This window comes from Hippopotamus amphibius, chromosome 2 (assembly GCF_030028045.1).
Source record: "Hippopotamus amphibius kiboko isolate mHipAmp2 chromosome 2, mHipAmp2.hap2, whole genome shotgun sequence".
Taxonomy (NCBI): Eukaryota; Metazoa; Chordata; class Mammalia; order Artiodactyla; family Hippopotamidae; genus Hippopotamus; species Hippopotamus amphibius.
The window spans coordinates 49,487,363-49,500,683 of record NC_080187.1 but is presented as its reverse complement, the minus strand read 5'-3'; the positions used below and the strand labels follow the sequence as shown (position 1 = coordinate 49,500,683).

The 13,321-nt window shown below is 37.9% G+C and overlaps 1 protein-coding gene and 1 non-coding gene across 5 annotated transcripts in view; both read right to left on the bottom strand.

The window, feature by feature from the left end:
* TRPM3 (transient receptor potential cation channel subfamily M member 3) overlaps nt 1-13,321 on the bottom strand; it is an 827,818-nt gene that overhangs the window by 624,853 nt on the left and 189,644 nt on the right. The window lies entirely within an intron of this gene.
* Nucleotides 12,824-12,953, bottom strand: LOC130847230 (small nucleolar RNA SNORA31). Its single transcript, XR_009052015.1, has one exon. It is a non-coding gene; the product is annotated as a small nucleolar RNA SNORA31 (small nucleolar RNA).

The following is a 13,321-nucleotide window of genomic DNA, read 5'->3' as shown; positions in this document are numbered from 1 at the left end:
CAGACTAGAAGCCACAAAGAAACCGAGGCATCTCCAGCTCAGGTCACTAAGTCCTCAGAGGCAGTTTCTCCACTGGCAAATGATCCACTGATCCACAGGATGACTTTCAGCTCTAAAAGGCTGACCCTGTGAAATCATCACTTAGCTGAGGAAATGTGTGAATCCCCAGGCCAAACACCCTCTATAACTGTATAGCCCTCCTCCGAAAAGTCTAGGTCCTTAACGGGTTAAATAGAGAAAATGACCTGTTCATTTAAGATTGACTTTTGTTAACAGAACAACATTTCAATGAAGGAATTCAGATTTTGATGCATTTCCATTCCTGGGTATATATTCAGAAGAAATGAAAACACTAGTTTGAAAAGATATGTGCACCCCAATGTTCACAGCAGCACTGTTTAGAATAGCCAAGATTTGGAAGCAACCTAAATGTCCATCAGACAGATGAATGGATAAAGAAGATGTGTACACACACACACACACACACACACACACAGAAATATCACTCAGCCATAAAAAAAGAATGAAATTCTGCCACTTGCAGCAACGTGGATGGACCTAGAGAATGTTATGCTTAGTGAAATAAGTCAACAGAGAGAGACGAGTACTGTATGATATCACTTATATGTGGAATTACAAAATAATGCAAATGAATTTATACAGGAAAACAGAAATAGACTCACAAATATAGAAAACAAACTAGTGGTTACCAGTGGGGAGAGGCGAGCAGGGCAGGAGCAAGACAGGGGGATGGGATTAAGAGACACAAACTACTATGTATAAAATAGATAAGCAACAAGGATATGTAGTACAGCACAGGGAATTAACAGCTATTATCTTGTAATAAGTGTTTTTTGTAATAATGGAGTATAAACTGTAAAAATACTGAATCACTATGCTTACACCTGAAACTAATATTGTAAATCAACTATACTTCAATAAAAACAGAATTCAATTTAAGTTGGCTATCTAAAAATTTAACTCTACAGTATTCAATTCAGAACCTGACAAAGATAATTCTATATTATTGTCATTGCTATTATTATTGCTGTTATTACTGACACTAATATTGATGTTACTTTTATAATTATTATTAGTTCTTCTATTACCACAACCACTCCTTGCCTGGGCCTTCTCTAATAGCCTCCTCACTAATTTTCCTAGCTCTGTTCTTATACTGTTATCATCTGCCATTGCCTCCATCACTTTGATCATCCGTTCTCCATACCGCAACCAGACTGAGCTTTCAAAAGTACGAATGAGACCTTATCACACTTCTGCTGAAAGTCCTCCAGTGACGGCCCATCTGCTCAAAGTAAAATGCAAGCTGCTGATCTTGTCCCTGTTTATTGATTTTATACCACCCTAGTGCAGCTGGGGTACCGGGGAAGGCACAGCTCATTGTACACTGGCCCTCAATGTCCCCAATCTTACTGAAATCATTTGGGTCCCAGAGCCTTTGCACCTGCTGTTTCCAACACCTGGAATTCTCGTGCCCCAGCCTTTGTGTGGGGCTTCCTGACAGCTACTGTCATCACCATTGTTCAACTGTCACCTCCTGATGGAGTGCTCTCCTGGATGCCCAGTGTTGTGCTAAATTATCACCTCATCTTTTTATTGCCTTTGGCATAACCTGCAATTTTTCTGTTCAAGTCTTCACTGTCTCTCTCAGATGTAAACTTCATGAGGGCAGGAATCTTGTCTGTTTGCACATAAAATTGTGCTTAATCCATTGGAAGTACTCAAAAATATTTTGAAGAAACAAATAGAGGAATAAATTATTATTAATTGGAGCTGGTATTTACTGATCACTTACTAAGAACCGATGTGCTGCGATTACATAATCATAATTAATCTACAGTGTCAGCCTGTAAGGGAAAGACATGTTAATCATCTCAGTTTTATAGCCTATAGCATACGCAAGGCTTAGGGAAGAAGACAAACGGGGACCCAGATACTTAGAGTCCAAATACTCAAAAGTTATAAACCGAGCTAATAAACTGTTACATAAACTATGTTCTTTACTCTTATCTTGGCAATATACCATCATAAAAATATGTAAGATCAGGCTTGAATTTTTCAATTCCTCGGATTCCACACAGGGACACAGAGATATGGGAAAAGATTGTTCTGGACCCTCACCCTCCAGCTTCCCTCCCTTCCCTCCCACTCTCAGCCATGTCCCACACTGCGAGGGACCTCGTGTACACCGTCTGTGGACAGCCCAGCTCCCATGTCCAAGCTCAGTCCCTGCCCCAGCAAATAGCTCTCCCTGGAGGAAACTTTGTTCCTGTAGTCTACCCATGGGAAGGCAGGTGAGGAGAGAGGCCTTTGCAGAACCTGGAAGTAGGTACAAGGTCATCTGCAGAAAAGGCCCCAGGAATCCAAAAGCATGTTCTAAAAGTAGAGATACAGGCTCCAGGTAAGCATATCCTTTTAGTGGCATGAATTCTTCATCTTGTGAAGAAAGGTGTGGCCAGAGAAGAGCAGAGCTTTCTAAAGCAGGGATCCTTTTCACCCAAGCCTAAAAATAAAACTAAGACTCAAAAGTTTGAGCCTTACAAGAGTGAGTGGCAGTCTAACTTCAAATCCAGCCATTCTGATTCCAATAGCCATGCTTTTAACCATTCTGATAGCCTTTTCAAATGACAGTAAACACAGAAAATGATAATGTTTGTAATGCATATTGGGGTAAATCATTCAAGGCACCCCAAGCCCTGTCATACTGCCTCAAATGCTAAGAGGATCAATATTTAGACACATCAAAGATCACTTGAGGCAAACCAGTGCATTGAACACTAGAAAGTTGAGCAATATGCTTTACTTTTCATTGTAAATGCCATGAAATTATAAAGATCACATCAAAATGGAAGCCAGACTATCTGAAGAACAGGTAATTTCACTCCAGCAAATGTTACTGAGTTCTTGCTTTGTACAAAACACCCTGCCAAGTGCTTGGGGCAGGGAAGTGAGAATGCCTACAAAGATGAATAAGATACAGTCACCATCTTCAAAAGATGTCATTCGTGGAGGAAAATGCAAATGGACTACTAGATACAATAAAAAGCAGAATAAGTGAAGTGATTCCATAGCACTATAAAAAATTTAGTTCAGGAGTACAGGGAACATTGGGTTAATTCTCACTTGAGGATCAGGAGGCGTTTATGAAAATCCAGATGGCATTTGAAATGGATCTTGAAAGATAAGTAGGACTTCAGTAGTTTGGGTTGGTGGGGGACTTTCTGGGTTGCCAGAACAACATGAGAAGAGGCAGGACAATCAGAGTGACTGGTACATCATGGCAAGTCCGAAGTGGGTAGAATGAAGAATATCCTGGGAGAAGAGTTCGGAAAGGTAGTTTTGTGTCATACTAAGTAAGAGTATGAATGAAGTGTGAAGACATCTGAATTTTATCTTTAGACCACAGGGAGGCACTGATGAATTTTGTTGAGGCAAGGAGTAACATAATTTTAATTGTTTTGAGAACATAGCAGAAGGAATTCGTAAGAAGAATAACTTAGTAGTGCCAAAGATGTGCGGGTGAGGTAGGTTTTACACAGGGCAGTAGTGGTGGAAGGGCAAAGAATTTGACAGAAGAATTATGGAGAAGATGAATAAACCAGGATGAGTAACCACTTGATAATGGGCTCCCGGGATAATCACTTGACAATGATTTGAAAGTTGTGTAGCCTGGACAACTAGGATAGTGGCTAAAGGCTTGGGAGACAGAAATAAATGTTATCAAATACATGGGTTTGGAGTTTATACTGGAAAAGAGGAGGGCTCAACTGCCCCAGAGAGGCAAAAAATGGAAAAGAGATTTACAGAAAAGAAGTAGTAAAGCTATCTCATGAAGTTAATAAAGAATGGCCTGTAATTTCTCACTGAAGCAGAATCCAAGATCATCAGTTGAGAAGGAAGGGATTAGAGTAGGTCGGGGGGGGGGGGGGGGGGGGGGGGTAAATAGTTTTAAAACTTTTTAAATTAGGGGACTTGCTTGAGGGTTTGGGAAATGGATTGCTGCATAATTTGGATCTTTATTTGGATGCCTAAGGTACCTTTTACCTGATCCACTGGTAGGTGGAGAAGTAATTCCATCAAAGTTCTAACACTAAAACGGTTTTACAAGAATGTTTCATGTTCTTCTCTAGGGTTTGTAGATTAATGATTAGTCTACAGTGATTAATCTTAAATGAATTTTTTTTAATTTTCAAAGTATTTATATTTTAGAAACAATTAGGAAAAAGGCGTTTGTCATGTCTGCAAACAAGACTGATCATATTTTGGATTTGTGAATGGATGAAATCAATGAAAACAAAAGTAGAACAGTGAACAGAGCATTGTATACAAACTAAACAAAATTACTTAAGATGCTTCCCCTTTACACTTTTTAGCTCATGGTTCTGGAAAATGAGATGTTTCACCAAGTCCTTCAGTCTTGGCCATAATATAAAATGGATTGAGATTTTTCAACTGAAAGCAAAAAATGGAAAGTAAACAATGGCTTTAACAAAAAGCACCCAGGATTGAATTGGCCCTATTTAATAGCCATTTATACAAATAGCTGGTTTCACAAAATTAACTGACATTCGCCTACAATATTATCAACCTACTTTTAGGGAGTGAATAATAATGGGATTTATTTTGTCATCTCAAAATTGGCCTCTGTAAATTCACACAGTTCTAATTTATCTACCCTAATATCAGGAAGATTTAGTTGTAAGACACTTTAATTAGTGCTCTTTCTGTACTTGGTAGTTAGTTACTACCATTTCAGCCTCTTCAGGTTTTATGTGCACCCTGTAATTCTAGTGTACTGCAAAGTAAATATAGATCACCAAAAGGTTACTGCTCAGAATACTTAATAAAGATAAAAAATAGCAAAATAGAAACTCTATTTCAAATGCCAGACTAGTGCACAACTTGATTCAAGGAACATAATGTGAGCCCCAAGAACCTAAAATTATTTCAGCAAGAGACAACAGTGGCAGCAGGAAGGAATAAATGATACCTGAGAGGCAGAATCAATAGAAATCGGCAAGCCATTGCATGGGGGTGTCAAAGGCAAGCCCAAAGTGTCCAGCCCAGGTGACTTGGAGAAGGACTGGGATGACAGGGCTCAAGGAGTCAGGAGAGAAAAGAATCGAAAACACTAGCAGAGGAAATAGGAGGAAATTGGAAGGGAGGAGAGGTATTTCATACTCGAAAATGAGAGGGAAGGAGGAGCTCCTCAGAAATGACAAAGGGAAAATCAGCTGATGGGGTTCCTATAAGCCTGACCTTTATTTTCTCAGGGATGCAAGGTAATCAGCCAGTGTGAGGGAAGAGCTGCTGTGGGAAACGGGCTAGTGCAACACATGACAGATTCCGTTCTCCTGTGATCATTACTGATGGTCTAGAATTACCACTCCTGGCAGAAATACGAAATCCAACATTTACAAACTACGGCTTAAAACAAGGAGGCCCAGAACCCCAAGTCTTCATTTTATAACAAATGCTCTATTTTACTAGCTAGAGTGAAGGTTTTAAAATGGGTGTAATGGTGAAATATTTGAGGGAACAAATAGGAGACCAGCTTTTCCCGAGCTGACAGCACAATCTCAAAGGCTAATAGATCATCATTCCCAAAGGGTCCACAAGCCAAGAACATTAAAACTACTGAGATTTGAAGCAAACTCTCCCTCTTTTCTGATTACCAAATTTTTCCAAGCTCTCCCGCACTTCCACCAATTGAGAGAAAGGTAGGGCACCAGAAATTATTGGTTGTCTACCCGAAGTCCATCCATCCTTCTTGGCTGTTTTTCATTGGAAAATCCTCCCCTCCACTATGTGACTCAGTGGTAAACTAAATAGTCTGAGCGGTCATGGAAATCAAATTGCTTTGCCATGGATTGGTTTAGAAAGGAGTGTGCATACAACCAATTCTGGCCAATGAGACCTGAGGGAGTTGACTGCAGCGCCTCTGGGTATGGTTAAACATTATCTCTTTTCTCTGGACACGCTGATGTTTGAATGTGACTTCTGGAAAGATACAATCATCTAGTAACCACGAGGGGACAAGCCAGAAGACAAAGCTGACAGGTTGGGAACAGGAGAAGGGAAAGACAGAGGGATATCTGTCAGGTTCTATTTTAACCAACCCTGGAAACATTACACCTTGGTCCTTATATATATATATATATATATATATATAAAACACATGTTTCTTATATCTTTAAGTTTTTGTTTGTTGTTCCTTGGAGCAAATCCATCTTAACTGAATTAAGTGGGGGGGAGGGGGGGACATAGGCGAAAGCTCCTATTCTCAGCTAATTACCAACGTCTCTCATTTTTTGATTGATTCTCCCATTCAGCCAAGGCACTTGTGACAGAGCCCTGGTCTGTGCTACAATGCACATCCAATTACTGTTATACATTTACACAGCTCCCTATGGTTGTCAACTTCCCTGAACACCAACATTTTGAAAGAGCACTCAAGATCATAAATATAAGTTCTGTGAATTGTGGAAAGAGGAGAGCCTTACAGCACAAAGTACGAAGAAGAGCCATTTGAGGATACACAGATAAAAATCTTCATGAGGGAAGAATATGAAAACAGATTTATTTCAAAGCAGATCATCTCTAATGAGCTTTAAGATGTTTTTGATTTGCTTTTAAACAGTAGGCAATGAAAACAATGTTTTATGTGGAATATACTGTCTGACAAAAATAGCATTTGCAAAACTTGGTCATTTATTTGCAAACTGCTGGCTAATACCTAAACTTCTTTGGAGCATCTTTAACATGCTCTGAAAGAGCAGCCCCTGAAAATATGATCCCTCAAAGTTTTACTTTATATAATGGTCTTATAAGAATTTTGGTTGACAAGTCAAATATGTTAACAAGGAAATATCCTGAGAGGAAAAATTACCAGCCCTTTAAAAAAAATACACACACACACTCACACACACTTAAAAAGGTTCATTTGCCTGCAAACACTATGAAATCAAAGGCTAAATTACATTGGAATTCTGATGTGGTTGTATATTTTACCGTAAATTTTTTTTTTTAAATCAGGAGTTTTTAATAGGCAAAGGAGGTGTAAATAGTCTATATTTTCCTATGAAGGGTAGAGTTTAAATCTTCCTATATGGAATCATAATTTTATAGTTAAGCAACATGATGCTATTGTACAAACTAATCATAAAGCATCACTTGCTCACACATTTTGTCCATTATAAATGTGTGTATGTGTATATATATATACATATATATAATTTCCTCATAATATTTAAAGAATCCTAATCAGCTTTCTGCTGCCTTTAAAATACAAGAAAAAAACATTCTTCTTCTTAAAGTACAGTTTAAACAATTAGAGTGGAAAATTTTCACAGTGAATATCCTTCAAAGGAATGGCCTAAAGACTTTCTCTTTAGGGAAGCTTACACATGACTTGCATTGCAGGTGGGAGTCCATGTGATAGGGAAGAACTACAGGAGGAAAGCGGTGCAGACACAGAACACAAAAGGAATCAAGATGAGTGGGTCAAGTTCTTGAAAACAATGGAGAGATGCCATCAAGTGGCTGAAGAAAGAATTCTTTTTGAAGTGGGAAAGGTTTCCCATACACTGCCATCTGGTGGCCAATATTGGGAATCATTTTAGACTGATAAAACTATACGATGTGAATACCAGTCTTTCATGCAGTCCATAATCTAAGGCTTGGTAACTTCCCACTGCCATTAACAGAGTAAACCCTATTAACAACACTTATTATTTAACTTAGAGTAATGACGGATTCATAAGGAATATTAATAATAGATTATCAGCCACATTTCTGTGGGGGAGAGGGAGTATGTTTAAAATTATTACAACTGGTTTAATAAATGATGTTTAAGGGATTTTTCCATAATAAATTCAAACTGAGATGTTTACATGTATTTAACCCTGAAGCTATACTTTTTTTAAATTGGCTCATCCAATGTTTACTTTTCCTTCCCATACCTATTGGCAACCTAATGGCAGGATCATAGGTTTCTGTTATTGCTCCTGTTTTGCTTTTTTGCTTTCTACCTGAACTATACCTTGATTAATCCATTTCCATCTTTAAAAAAGTATTTCTTGACAATCTTCATTGAACTGGATGGTGATCTAGGTATTGGTTATACGATGGTGAGCAAAACAAACATTTATCCTGCCCTTAAGAAGCTTATATATAATCTAGTGTAAGGATAAACACTTGAAGAGATGTATTTGTCAACTCACTCAAAATACATGTATTAAGTATACACTATTTCTTGTGCCTTGTTGAGGGAGGTATTAGTGAACAAAATAGACAAGGATTCCTACTCTCAAGTAATGCTTTGAAGTGTAATGGAGGAAGTGAACAAGTGTTGTAAATAAGGACCTTTTCTAGGAAGTGACATTTAAGCTGTGATGTAACACTTGAGAAGGAGCCAGCGGAGTAGTGCAGGAGCCAAGAGCAGAGGGACAGAATCGAAGGTGTATATGCAATGGTCCTAACATGGGGTAAAAGGCAGAATAACTGGAAGGAAGAACGGAAGACAAGAGAGGGTTTTCTCGCATTTTTAGAGAAAGTTCACTTTTACTGTTTTGTTTGGAGAGAAAAATGAATTTGAGAACAATCTACTAAAACCATATCACAGCCTTCTACCAGCTTTATTAATACTAGAGTATGACACTTCTGACCTGCAAATATTCCTGATATATATTCTTGTGCTCAGGAAATCAGAAAAAGAGTTGATGCTCATTTTTCTTCATTCACAGTTATAATTCTTCACTTTCTCATCTGAACTCCCCTATCATGGCACTAATCTTACCTTTTGATGAATTAGCCTGGTTATTTTGTGCTCATCTGCCCTACAAGCATGATAAGTGCTTGAAAGTAAACACTGTCTTCTTCAAACTCCCACAATACTGTCCTTTATACTTGAGAGCTATACAATAAATACTTAACTAAATAAAATTTTAAGTATAATATTAATTCATTGTAACATAGAATTTTAATTTTTTTAAATTAGAACCTTTGCCTCCCCCAAGGAAAATTTAGATACAAGCTAATTTATTTTGAGTTTCTTCATTCTTTCAGGTTTTCTAACCTAAAAGAAAAACATTGTTCTTTCATGTTTTCTAATTACAGTCAATTGAGATAGAATACATGATTCTTCATAAACTCTGCTGCTCAGCTCTTTAAACAAGGGAAACACAGCATTTTAAGGTAACAATAGTTTTTCTTATGCATTTAAGTGACATTCTTTCAGTTCGTCTTTAAAGTTATAACACTATTTACCTGATGCTGACTTTATTTCACGTTTCTCAAAATGATGAAAATCTGTGATATCGACCGCCTCTGTCACAATGACTCCCCACGTCAACACAGAACAGTGCTGTGAAAGTCACGCACCAGGACCAACTTCTTCCAGCATAAAATTGTGCAATTTTTACTGGAAGCAGATTCTTGTGACCCTGGGAAAGTCTTTTATCCTGTTCCAGCATCATTTTCTTATGCGTAATAATATAGGTTCTATATATCCCTTTTAATTGTAGAAACTCTAATGTTGTTATTCAGAGTAAATACACTCCCTGAATATACTTTTTCCTGAGATAAAGTGGACTCTGCTGTTTGCTTCTTATAGACAGCTGTTGCCACAATTTTCTTGATTTCAAAAATGAATGATCTACAGCCAAGCAAGAGTGAGTGGTTAAATCAAAAGGGGAGAAAAAAAAACCTAGTTATCGTTTCTCTTTTGATCTCCTTCCAAGATCTGAGATGTGACATATTCAATAATGATTTCAGCCTCTCTGAAGGCCATTCTGTTCTTTTCTCTTTTATTCAGAGATATGGTGAGCAGGAAAGCAGAAAAAAAGGTAGGAAGTAACCTTCAATGTTACAAATGCTCACCATTTGATTTGAGGACATCATTTTTAATAGACATTGGCATTGGAATTCAGATACTGTTTCTGCTGACAGTGTTTTCATGTCTGAAGTTGCCATGTATTAATTAGCAAACACAGTCTTGCCTCTGTGATTTCATTATAGTCTTTAACTTGATTACATTGCATCTCTCTCCTCTGACAATAGGGTATCCATTTACCTCTACAGAAGCACCATTTCTTTTCTTACTGAGTATCAACCATGGACCAGATGCCAGGACACGGGATCAAAGAATACTGACCATTAAGGAACCGCTAGTCTGGCACAGAGGGGGAACTATATACAAATGTTTTATTTTTAATAAAATGTGATTAGAACTACAAGAGACATAAGTACCAGCAAATAAGGAGGAGAAAGAGACTGACTGCTTGGGTCGGTTCAGGAATGTTTTACAAAATAGGTGCCATTTGAACCCCATCCTTCCTCCTGAAGGATAAAGAGGAGCTCACCAAGCAGACAAGGTAAAACATTTCAGGTAGAGAGAGAACGGTGCATGTAAGGGATGACAATATACGGTACATTGGGTCTAGATATAGTTTGACAGGCTGAGAACAAAAGGTGTATATGCAAGAGCAGTGAGTGGGGCTAAGGGGACAGCAGGAGGCTGACCATAGAGGTTCTTACATGTTAAAGAATTTGTGCTTTATCTTACAGGTTAATGTGGATTTGGAGAGGCAAATAAAATAGTATTTCACAAAGTGCATTCTGCAGGACATCAGTCCTCTCTGTACTATTTCCAAAAAAAAAAAAAAAAGGTTTTTGGTCAGTACAGTTTAGGAAAAATTACATATTAGAACACCCTTGGGGGACTTCCCTGGTGGTCCAGTGGTTAAGACTATGCTCTTCCACTGCAGGTGGCATGGGTTTGATCCCTGGTTGGGGAATTAAGATCCCACATGTCATAAGGCATGGCCAAAGTTTTTCTTAATTAAATTAAAATAAAAATTTTTAAAAATACCTTTTGGATACCATAATGCATAAATCCCAAAAGCCATGATAAATCTTACAATGAAGAATCAGGTTGAACATGATTTAACCCAGAATTCCCCAAATGTAACATCTTTAACATCCTGCAGAATGAGTGTCTGCAGAGCAATATGGGAAATGTCCGGCAGTATAATTAGATTTGCATTTTAGAAGAGCTGTTTTAAGGTCATCTTCTAAAGTAATGTAATAGACATTAATGGGAGAAACAGGTGGGAAAGTGCTGTAATAGTACAGATGAAGACAACAGTTTCTTTAGCAGGATAAAAAAAGATCTCTGGGAGAGACTTTTGAGAGTATGGTAACTGACTAGATGAGAGGTGGATACTGTGTAAGGAAGATGAGGAGAAGATGGACCCTGTGTTGTCAAACAGGGCAACTTAATAGATGGTGGGGTCATCTGACAAAAGAGGGAAATAAGAGCAAGTTGGGAGCAAAATAATGATCTTGTGCTGATGTGGGGAAAACCTTCATACCATGGGCTCAAATGGCTGGTCAATAAAACCACACAATAGGGATGACTAAAGTATTACATATGAAATATGTTTCATATAATAGCAAAGTTGTGGGTCTGACTGAGCTATTTGAGACTTTTTTAAATTAATTAATTAATTTATTGGCTGCATTGGGTCTTCACTGCTGCACACGGGCTTTTCTAATTGCAGCAAGTAGGGGTTACCCCTCGTTGCAATTCATGGGCTTCTCAGTGCAGTGGCTTCTCTTGTTGCAGAGCAAGGGCTCTAGGTTCATAATCTTCAGTAGTTGTGGCTCGAGGGCTCAATAACTGCAGCTCACGGGCTCCAGAGCACAGGCTCAGTAGTTGTGGCTCATGGGCCCAGTTACTCCATGGCACGTGGGATCTACCCAGACCAGGGATTGAACCCATGTCCCCTGCATTGGCAGGTGGATTCTTAACCACTGTGCCACCAGGGAAGTCCAGAGACATATTTTGTTTAACACTTATATATACAAACTTATCTAAATGGAATTGATTTACATCAACAGAAATTGTATATTTATAGAAATCCTCAGGAAAATACTTTCATAAAACCTGTAATCACCAATGCATCTTTGTACTACGTCTATACCCGAATGCTTGCTGACTTTTGTTTGTTTTGTTGTTGTTGTTTTTAATTGGGGTGTAGTTCTTTTACAATATGTGTTAGTTTCTACCATACAGCGAAGAGAAGGAGAGTTCCCTGTGCTATACAGCAGGTTCTCATTAGTTATCTATTTTATACATATGAGTGTATATATGTCAATCCCAGTCTCCTAATTCATCCCCCCAGCGGAGTGCTGGTGAGTCTTCTGACAATATCATTTGACAGTCAATACTCCCCCATTCTAGCTAATATCCCGGTAACTGAGTGAACTGTTTTAATTTTCATCCAGAGGTCTGATGGCTTCACTTCCTGAGAATGAAGTGATCTTTCTTTATAAGAGACATAAAATTGGGGAGAGGGTAATATGGTTACTATGTGCTAAATAACTCTATGGAATGATTTGCTCATACTCATTCAATAAGTATTTACACCTCAAGAACACACATCTGAAGATTTTCACCATCTAAAAGCATTAGGCTTACATTTCTCAAGAATGATATTTAATTAACACCATAAGTGGTTTCTCATCAAATCAAAAGTGGGTGAAAGGCTAAAATTATGGGAAAACTTATAAGGCTTAAAACTTCATAATCATTTTTTAGGTAACTCGTTAATGTAACCAAGTGCTGCTCTCAGATCTTTACACGTATTGACTCATTTAATTCCTACCATAACAGTATCAAATAGGTGCTGTTATTTATTTATCTATTTTTTGTAATTTTCCAATACTTTCCTTGTAAACTCTTCCTTGGCATCATGGAGGCTTTTACTGTTCACAAGGTTATTTGTGAGTTGCAATTTTTCCCTGTATTCTCCCATTCAATCTGGACTGCCACAATGAGACAGACAGAAAGCACAAGGAGACTTTTTTCTTGCATCTGTAATGGAAACCTTAGCAGACTGGTGCTGTTATTAGTTCTGCTCTATAGATGGTGAAACTGAAGTTAGGTAGGGTGCCCAAGTTCATGCAGCACAGTTGGGACTTGAATCCAAGCAGCCTGGCTGGGAGAATAAGCTTTTGACCCCCTGGCCATCTTTCATTTGTACTTGTCTAGCATAACCTTTCAAGCAGGTGTCCTCATGAATTCTTTTTATTGTAGAGAATCTATCCATCTAGATTTTGTATCTATCCATGATCTGGATTTTTTACACTGAGAAAAAGTTTCCTCTTAATTCTTATTTTCTTATTAAAAAATAAATGACTTTTATGATAATGATGAATTGGTATTTACCTTGTAGAACTTTCACTTTGAATTTCTATCCCTTGAAGTAATGTTTTTATATTTTAATTAATTACGTCA